This window comes from Polistes canadensis, unplaced genomic scaffold, assembly GCF_001313835.1.
Source record: "Polistes canadensis isolate GaletaPanama2010 unplaced genomic scaffold, ASM131383v1 scaffold_62, whole genome shotgun sequence".
Lineage (NCBI taxonomy): Eukaryota > Metazoa > Arthropoda > Insecta > Hymenoptera > Vespidae > Polistes > Polistes canadensis.
The window spans coordinates 253,216-264,219 of NW_014569609.1; the positions used below are offsets into that span (position 1 = coordinate 253,216).

Here is an 11,004-nt window from a genome sequence, read left to right on the forward strand (position 1 = left end):
AGAGGTGTGGAAGTAGTAAGTGGGGGTGAAAGGGAAAAACTGAGAAAACGAAGAAGAGTATATGTGAGAGAATGAGACAGAGTGAAAGGGGTGGAAATGGGGTGGTCTCGTGCGGGGAAGGAGCGTATGTTCTGTCAAGCTGTCGCTGAGAGGGAGCTCGGCTGCCAACCGATGGGACACGTACAATGCGAGCCAAGAATATTGCTCCTCCTGTCGCCCTTTTTACCCCTTTCCGGTACTCCTTCACTTCCTCCTAGTACGACGGTGGCTCATCTTCTCTCGACTGATTTCTCTCCCTCTCTCTCTCACACACACACACACACACACACATATACATTCTAATATTTTCTTTATTTCTATCTTCTCCCTCTTAACTTAGTACGACACGTCACATGCGAAAAGACTGTATGTGTGTGTGTTTGTATGTGTTGCCTGGTAAGATATTGAAATCTACTTAACAAAAAGGTACGGTATGAAGTGTCCTGTAGGAAGAAAGTGGAAAGAGAACAGGAAGGAGGAGGATGTCCGGTAACAGAGATTTTTGAAATCTGTGCACCTATCGTTTCCTCTACTTCGAAATCAGATGACACGCGAGATACGAAATCGAAAGATGATATCGATGAAGCGTGTAGAGAGAGAGAGAGAGAGAGAGAGAGAAAGAGAGAGAGAGGGTGAGAGTGGAAGGAGGGAAAAGTATTGCTTAGCGAATGGATATTTCGTGTTCTTCGAAAGATTGTTTTTTTTTTTTTTCGTTTTATTTCTCATTTTTATTAGTCTTTTTTCAATATCGGCCCTTTTTGACACAAATGCTATTACCCAGGTTAATAAAGATGGAAATGTGATAACACGAGAGAGCGGAAGACATTAAATAAAAATTGTTGGGTAAAAAATTTAACTAGTTCTTCTTTTTTCTCTCTTTTTTCTTTTTTTGTTAACCTATCGATTTGATTTTTATTCCGTTTTATCAGTTATATTTGGTTGAAAGGCAAATATTGAAAATAAAAATAAAAAAGCGGACACTATCGTTGCGGTTCAAACAATAAAAAATAATAATCGATTGTTTATTATATATATATATATGTATATGTATCTGTGTTACTTGTTTGACATACCACGAGTATCATTTAATAAATATTTGATACAGATTTATATATATATATTGTATATAAAAAAAATAAAATGGTATAAATGTGATGAATTTTTGATGTTTGTAAACTGACTAGTAGCTGAAAACGAAGATTAAACGAGTCTTTAGTTTGTTTTAAAACGAAACAAATAAAATACAGTTGAAATATATATTGACGATTACGAGGCTTGTATGATGACGAAATATATAAATTCGGTACACTTCAAAAGAGAGAGAGAAAGAGAGATATATATATATATATAAACCAAATGGAAGAGCTGTTCTCATGTTTCAATAAAAATATAAAAAAAAAATTCATTCGAAATAAATAAAAGTTAAACGTATAGCTAATAAAATAAAAATGTAACCTAATTTTTGTTCAAAAAGTGTTATTTATTTAACCAATTTTTAATAACTCGGTATAACTGTAAACTAAAAATTGTTTATTTTTAAAAATAAAAATAAATTACTGTTAGATTTTTGTCAACAAGACATAAAGATTTGAATGCGACGAAATAAAAAAAAAAGGAAAAAAAAAAAACGTCTCCTGACGTAGATTATAAATATCAGTTTGCGAATTTGGTGAAAACTGTTAAAAACAACAAATCTTAAAAGAAAAAAATGCATCGTCCATTCTTCTCTCTCTCTCTCTCTCTCTCTCGTTATTCTCGTGTTCCGGTCGACGAGTTCTTGTATTTCTCGAGCTAGTTGTCATCAACGAGATGTAAAAAGCTGGAAGAAATCGCGTCAGGGTCGAGAACGAGGAACAACGTGACAAACGATCTTGTCGTGAAACGAAAGGGCCACCCTTTCCACCTTGTGCCATTTAATAGTCGCGATTTCTGCTTCTGCTTTAGCTTCCTAAAAGATTTACCACGATTTTACGCTTCGAACGATACACGATTGATTTACGAGAAAATCAAAAAGCTCCCCCCCACCCCCGCTTCCCCATTTATTCCACGATCTACCAAGATATCACGGATTGATATTACGAATTATAACAATTCGATATTTTTCAATAACTTATAATTCATAGTCGCATGATTTATCATTAAGAATTTTCTCATTTGAGTAATATTTAATAGATTATTCATGATTGAGACAAATATTTCATTTTTATATAATTATATGAAAATATTTATGAACTATTCTAAATTTTTCTATACGTTAGATATTGCCAATTATGTATTTTCAATGATTAATTATTACTGTTATATAAATCAGGCTAATAAATAATTCTTATCGCTATAATTACATTATTTACGTTAGATTATTTTATTGTTAATAAATAATTATTTACGTTAGATTATTTTATTGTTAATAAATAAATAAGAACATTTGTTTTTATAATCTTACCATATATTTGTTAATAATAATTTGTTAATAAATAAATAAGAACATTTGTTTTTATAATCTTACCATATATTCCCAATACTTGTAACATAATCCATACGTATAACGAATTAATTCTAAACAAATGAAACGAGATATGAGTATCGTAAAATCAAACTGACGAATCTATATAACACGTTAATAAATATAAATCTATAGTTAAAAAAAAAGAAAAAGGAAAAAAGTATTTCGCGAATCGTAAGAACAATTCTTCCATTCAAAAGAAGAAACCAACAAACTTACATACTCACTTACTTACTTACCCTTTCGTTAAAACAAAAATACGTCGAATAATTTTCTTTTTTTTTTCCCGTTCGAAAAAAAAAAAGCAACACGAAATTGTTGTCGAAATGAGGAAGGGTAGCGAAGAAGATAAAAATCGGTATTCGGAAAAAGGGGGGGAGAAAAGAAAAAAACGGAGTAACGTCGATCCTTCTTAAAATGGGGTTAATCGAAAACATTTTCGGTTGGGAATATTTGTTACTCGCGGCACGTAACTTTCGTGGCACGCACGATGAAAGGGATAGAAAGGATCGTTGAAATATCGCTAAGGAAAATACCATGGTGTAGGTTTTTCCAACTTCTCCGATCATATCTCCCTAAACACTCTCTTATTTTCCTCTTGTCAAGAGTCTCTGCCAAATTTCAAATCGATGTCACATTGACCTAACTTATATTACATCGGTCAAACGGGGTGAATACACCCCCCACCCACCCTTTTTCGATAAACCATAATGAGATCACGAATAAACGACAGCTGTTTCAATCTTTTCTCCCTTTTTTTTCTTTCTCTCTCTCTCTCTCTCTTTTCTTATCTTCCTTTTTTTTTTTATTTTCTTTTTCTAGTTTCTTTTTTTTTTTTTATTCTTTCCACCTTCCTCCGTTTTCTTTTTTTCTTTTTTATTTCCAATGGGGTGACTTGTTATGAACGAACGAACGAGCTACCCCCCTCACCCCTCAGACCATCTTTTCTCATCCAACTCACCCTTATTCTCGCCAGTGCCATATCGGAGAGCAGTAATTAAACGTGCCGCCTTTCGTCTTCTTGATTACATTTTTACAATCTGTAAATTACGATCGTAACTAGGATCTGAGAAACGTCCATCATTAATGTTTACGTACAATTCATTTCTTTTTTTCTTTTTTCTCTTCTATTCTTACTAATCTTGTCTAATATGACAAGTATTTTTTGTTTTTATTTTTTTTCTTTTTTATATTTGTTCTTAACGTTAAACTTAACAATTGTGTTTATGAAAAATTATCGATATCGTTGGACAGTATAATTATTGTTGTTTAAATCAAATTTCTATATTTCATATATTTCGAATACAGATAATAATTGTTTCGTAATAATGGTTCGAATAATATCAAGAAAAATATTATTATATTACAACATCACACACACATATATTATAATAATATATTAATAATCGTAATTATATCGTTAATTTAAAAATTATTAGATAACTTTGATAGATAGAATTTTCATAGATAATTTTAAATCGATTATTATATAATATAATAATATTAAATTATAATATTAAGTTCAGCGTTTAAAACGTGCACGTAACTCTTTATATTCCTTTTTAATTTCATATAGCTTGATATTTTTTTTAAATATATATATATATATATATATATATATATATATATATATATATATATATATATATATATATATATTCACGACGTAATAAAATGAACACTTTGATCCTACTATATTATTTTTCATGTTCTTTTCTTTTCTTTTTTTTTACTCGTTCGCAAATAAAAACGATTAAATAAAGCCACGTGCGTGAAATAACACGAAACGGGGCTCGAGCACGCGTACATTTTTACGAAAGTAGAAGGACAAAGTGATATTTTATTTCGCGACGTGACGTACCGAAATGAAATTACATGAAAATTAGTACAGTTTAATTCACAGAACTTGCACAAACGCTCGGATTCGTTTATAGTCGCTTCGCAACTTCTATAATTAAAATGTCGTGTATTACAATACAAAAGATGATACAGATGCTGAAGTTTTCGTAATGAGACGACTGGATAATAAAACTTCCCAATCCTATATTAATTCGTTACGTTACATTAACGATATTTGTTAAATACAATTAGATTTGTATTTTTATACGATTTAAAACTTCGATCAGTACAATTGGAATATAAAAAAATAAAGAAAAGTGTAAAAACTATCGACACGGAGTGACTATTAATAAATATTACAAAAGATGATAAAAATGTGTTGAAGTTTTCATAATGAAATGATTAATACTAAAACTACGCTATCCTTCCTAACTTATTACAAACATTACTGATTTCTTTTTATACGATTGAATCTTTGATCAATTCGTTAGTAATTAAAAAAACAAACGAAGAATTATGTAAAATCAATTAGTAACTAAAACGAGATCCATTAAAAATAAACAATAAATGGTGTTGTTTACTTTATCGTATCTGAAATAATTTATCATTTTAATTTACTTAAATAAATGAATGAAATAAATAACAAAATGGCACGTTTAAGTTAAAAAAAAAAAATGAGCTATTGAAAAATTAATATTAGTGGTGTCACTCAACGAGTACGAAGAGAAACTCGTCGTTTAAAAGTTTACGCGGGGAAACGATTTTCCCCAAAAAATAATGCTGTTATCTAGGGATTTCTCTTAGACAATTTTAGTGACTAGCAATCGATAATTAGGTTTTTCCTTGAGTGCTGCCATCTCTTGTAGGAATATTCTTCTATAAAATATCCTTGCAGTAAGGTTTGAGTAATCGTTTGTCGAGTAATAAAACTCGGCCGACATCGCAGGGTCCTCTTTCACCTTCTTTGTAACATTTACCGGTTCCGGGCCAGAGGATCATGTTATTCGGACATTTGTCAGCTCTTTGGATGTATTCCGCTTGATCGGGAAAGTAGATAAAATTCGGATCGATAAGACGACTTATACCGACAGTCGGTCTTAGTAGAACACAAAACAGCACCAGAAGTGACAATGTTATCCTGATATGCATTTTTGTTTATTCTTCCTTCAATTGGTAATATAAACTCCAACCTTTTCGTCCTAAAAAAATAAAAATTAATAATAAATATATAAATATATGTATTATAAAAAACACAGGTTGGTTGTTGTTAGAAAATTGTAAAATAAATGAAACATTTGAAAAACGAGTCTAATAGAAAATTCATTTAATTTGTTTCCATCGATGTATTTATATTCAATATAAAAAATGAAATTAATCAATATATATATTTTTTTTTGTAAATTAATTTGTATGTACACGCGAATAAAGATAATAAGATGTGTTTCTATAATTTGCATTGTTGAAAAGATTTCAACGCGTTTTATACGAACGGAAATATGATCGGAACGATGCATGAAAGCCCATCCTTAGGATTCATTCCCGTATCCTTCTCTATTTTCGGTACATTTTCAAAGTTGGCAAATACGTCGAATATTGAAAGGAAGCCACACAATATCTAAGATTTTTGATATGTGAGCTTCTATACAACACAGCTTTTGCAAACAGATCCGGATTTGATCGATCGACTATATGCGTTCAACGCGAAAGCGCATATTATTATAGTTACATCATTCATGTTCCAAATAACCGGATTTTCGCAAGCTAATACATTCCCATTTAAATTTAACATGAAAATACAATATCTCACATTATTATTCCTTCGAAAGTTAATACTCGTTACGACCTAAATAATATTCATCATAATAAAATGATTCAAAGTTAATACAATTATTGTATTATATGGGTTTGTATATTTCTTGTATATATATATATATATATATATATATATATATATATATATATATATATATCATAATAGATAACATTTATGTTAACATATCGTTTAGATTAGATTTTCTCGATCGTATAAAATGAATGAGAATAAAAATACAAACAATGCGAATACTTGCTTAAATTTAAAATCAGATTTTAACACTAGACAGATTATTTCATTAGTAATGATTAACGTTGCGAAATTAAATAAAATCATATCGAATTTTTGAAAATTGCTACGTTAACGATACGTGACAAAAAGTAAGAGAGAGATAGATAGATAAAATGGGTAGAACGAAAAACAGGATATTTGTTTCAACGCTATCGCGTTACGTGAGATTATACGACGAAGGTGGGTCCAAAGGGAAAAGTGGAATAGGACTGTAGGAGAATCGTGCGATTCAGTCTGCGGAAAGTTTCGATTTAATTTTCCGTCGGGGGACAAAATTGTTCACCATTGCGATGCATTTCGAATAACGTGAAAGAGAAAGATAGAGATAGATAGATAGAAAGAGAGAGAGAGAGAATTCGTGCGTTCTCTATTTTGGGGCTTCGGTGCGTTTCATATCGTATTTCCTAACTCAACGATGAACGCGAGAAGAAACCTTAAAAAAGTTTAGAAAAAAAAAAGCAATAAAAACCGAATTTTCCATCTTACTTGATACGATCTACGCGATAAAGATTCGCGAAAAATATTTAATGATAAAATACAATAAAGAAAATAAAGGAGAAGTAAAATATAAACAGATGAAAAGTGAACAAAATGTCTTCTAGCTTTGACAAAGTAAATCAAACAGTGGGGAGTGGGAGGAGGGAGAGGGAGAGAGAGAACAAAAAAAGAGAATGAAAAATTCAGTTTCGTAGAATGAAAAATTTTGTAAAAGAGTACAAGATGAAGTACCCGCTCGTATTATTATTATTATTATTGTTAAATGGAAACTCGAGACGATCGAGAGCTCGTTAATGAGATTCGCGTCGAGCAAATGAAGAAAAAGAGAGAAAAGAAAGAACGAACGGGAGGGATGGGATAAAATAAGAAAGTATAATGAAAAATACACAACGATTGTAATCGGTTATAAGAAATAAAAGTTCGTTGATTGCGATGGTACGTAAAATAAAAGAAAAAAAAAAAGCAAATGTAATATAAAAAGTTTGAAACGAGTATAGTTATGATAACGAACGATTAATCGAAACTACGTATGTTAATTTTGTTATGAGGAAAACAATATGACATAACGGATGATAACGAGAGAGAGAGAGAGAGAGAGAGAGAGAGAGATAACGACGAATTAAAAAAAAAAAATAAAAAAATAATATAAAATCGAAGAGAAGATTTTTTCCTATGGAATAATGAGACGACGACGACGCATGGTTATATTATTATTCAGTAATAAAAATGTGATAGAACGGAAGATATTGGATAAAGAAGAAGAAGAAGAAAAAAAAAGAAAATGGGGGTGGGGAGGGGGGAAAGAAATAGACGAAGAGAAAAGAAAATGAGAAATGGATGGGGATAAAAAGGAACGTAACAAAAAGTAAAATCATCATCGTTGGATCTTACTACTCGTAACCTCTTGTTAACCTTTAACTCTGTATGCGAATCAATTAGTGCACGTCAAGTGTATATGACGACATTAACAAAAAGGTAGCGTACGTAAATGAGAAATGCATATACGTGCATAGGTAACGTGCATACATTGGAACTTGCTTTGCCATACAACTTGCTGTTTTCCACGTCAGATCATTATTACTGATGTGAACATGTATTTCAACGAGACATTGAAGCTGCAGTATTAATTACTGTCGCTTCGAGCTACGTCCACTTGAAATGACTTGTAACAGACACACGTAAATAGATGTACCGGGTGTCCCAAAAGACTTCTCTTTTTTCGAATCAAAATAGTACATACTTTTTTTTCTCGAGTAATTAGAATAGCAACATCATTGGCTTATATTTTGTTAAAACTTTATAAAGTTTTTTTTTCGAAAGATTAATTATTCAACTGAAAAATGATCAATTATATTATCCCATAAATATTTCCATATCGTGATTTTATTAGCAAACACTTTTCGAAGATTCATATTACTAAATTAAAAAATATTTATTCTATTATAACACACACATTGATATTAATTTCTTTCATCGAGTTTTTGTTTTCTTGCTTAAAAAAAGGATTACTTTTGGAACACCTTGTATACGAGCGTAGATATGCATGTGTAATTTCATTGATTGGATGGTATCAAACGAAATATCAGGCTCCGATACTATCGTATATTTTGTACTTTTATTATAAGTTCATATTTCGTATTTACGATCGAATATACGTATGTAAATAAAAATTACAAGATAGATCTAATCGTTTATCTCGAATATAATTATTTAACGTTTAAATGACGCTTGTAAGAAAATAAAATTCTTCATCTTCCTTTTTTAGATGAGGAAAGAGAAAATGGGCTGAGAATGAAAATGAAGAGAACGAGATAGATTACGATCGTGGGAAAGTTTAATTTATTATTCGTCCCTAAGGGCATTTCACGGATATGCCCTTTTGCACGTAATTAAACGCGTAAGAAAAGTAGTAGTCGTTCAAGAGACGAGGTAACATCTTGAAAATCGCGCCGAAAGTTTTAACGAAAATACGTCACGCATTATCTCTTCGCGAACAAGAAAGTAAACTCGTAGGTTGGCCGAATCCTCGTTCTATCTCATTCTTTTCCTTCTTTATTTCTTTTTTTCTTTCTTTCTTCCTTTCTCTTTTTTCCTTTTCTCTATGGCATATCTTCTTCCCTCAGGTAAGAAACTCCTCGTAATTCTGGAAGAAAGTTTTCGACTTTCCCGAACACACCACGATACAGTGACCGAAGGTTTTAAGAGATAACACAACCATCCTACTCCAATTCTGTTATCTTATTTTCGAATTTATTGTTCACGAGTAATGTTTAATCCTATCTACTTTCTTGCCATGTCTATTTAAGAAACCCCTTCAACCCTAACCTTTCCATTGTCTGTCGGTACCCTTACCTAAGTTTATATTTTCATATAATGTGTTTGTATTTTATTATTCATTTAATTATATTATTTATTATATTACGTTATAACTAAAATCAATCAAAATTGTAAAATACTTTTTTAGATTAGTACGGCTCGCCTAATTTCTTCAATCGTTTTTTTTTTTTAAACATTCAATTACTTCTCATTTTTTAATTAACAATGAACATATTTGATTACTTTATTTTTCTTCATTATATTATAGTCAGCAAGTATTGTTTTATTTTATAATCAGATTATTTTACGAGATGTAATATTTATCGTAAAATAATATAAAATAAAAAGTATTGTGTGTTGCATTGTGTAAAATTGAAATAAGTAAGAATTAATAATCAAATAATTAATCGATTAGTATTGCCAACAATTACTTTCTAATTCCAATTTAATTAACCATATAAAACACACACAAAAAATACGTGTAGAATCAAAGTTTGATTTAACAAAATTCATTAATTACATTCTCATTTTAAATCTATCACGCAATCACCCAAAACACATCATCGAACTGAATAAAATATTCATTTAAATAAAAAAGAAGATAAGAAAAATTATCAACTACATTGAAACCTCGTGTGAGGGAATATTCATTTAATTCGTAAAAAAAAAAAAGAAAAAGAAACAAACGTAAATAAACTTACACGTTCGATAAATTCTTCCTCGTATTTTTTCTTTCAATAATCTCGCGTTTTATTCACCAATTGATTTTAACGTTAATCACTTATATATACCTTTATCCTCCCGTCGATGTATTTCAAATGTTTCCTTCCTTTCTTCCTCTTCTATCGGCAAACGACAAATCAGATTTTTCAAAGTGTCACGCGAGAGAATGAAAATAAGCTTTAATGTAAACTAGATAATCGAAACAGGTGCACGTTCGGAACGACGCTCACGAGTCGACTGAAAACGACGAGTAGGTATCGAAAGTTTAATCTTCGAAGATACTCTTCCTTCTCTCTACCAATTCTCCCTCTCCTTTCCACCTTATATTCCATCTCTTCCTCCCTTCTTTTCCTTCCTCTTCGTTCTTCCTATCCGTCTGTGTCACGTTTCGCAAAGACTTGCTTCTTGGTTGCTTGGTAAGAACTGGAAGAGTTAGTTTGTGTGTGAGAGAGAAAGAAAGAGAAAGAGAAAAAGATAGAATGAGGAAAATAGAGAAATAGAAAGAGGAAAAGAAAGAAAACTACGGATAAATGGGAGTAGTAACCTTTTCCTTTTTCCTCCATCCTCTTGTCTTATCTTCAACGAATACTCTCATTGTGATCTTATTGTTAGTCTTTATCCGTGACACGAAGCTAAGAAAGAGATAGTGAGAGGGTGAGAGAGAGAGAGAGAGAGAGAGAGAGAGAGAAAGGGGCGGATTAATCTGAAACAAGAGATGATCGTCTCTCATAGAATAGGTCTTGATCGTGAGAAGACTACACTTTAGCAAAGCTACCTACCTAGGGTTCTTCCTTTTGGCATACCCTTTACTCGATTCTCGAGGGAAATAAAAGAATACATGTTTTATGTTCTTAATGTACTACCTAAACCTGCTTTTTCATTTCTTTACTTTAATTCGCATAATTAATCTAAGAACACATTTTTCAAATTAAATAATCGTTTTCATATATATGTGTATATGTATGTATATATAGATATGCTG

At 31.0% G+C, this 11,004-nt stretch overlaps 1 long non-coding RNA gene across 1 annotated transcript; it reads right to left on the minus strand.

Annotated features, from left to right (window-relative positions):
* Positions 1–5,542: 5,542 nt before the first annotated feature.
* LOC106786003 lies at positions 5,543–10,265 on the minus strand. The gene is made up of 2 exons (XR_001381600.1): positions 10,091–10,265; positions 5,543–5,580 (listed from the first exon to the last, which is right to left on the minus strand). It is a non-coding gene; the product is annotated as an uncharacterized LOC106786003 (long non-coding RNA).
* Positions 10,266–11,004: the final 739 nt, after the last annotated feature.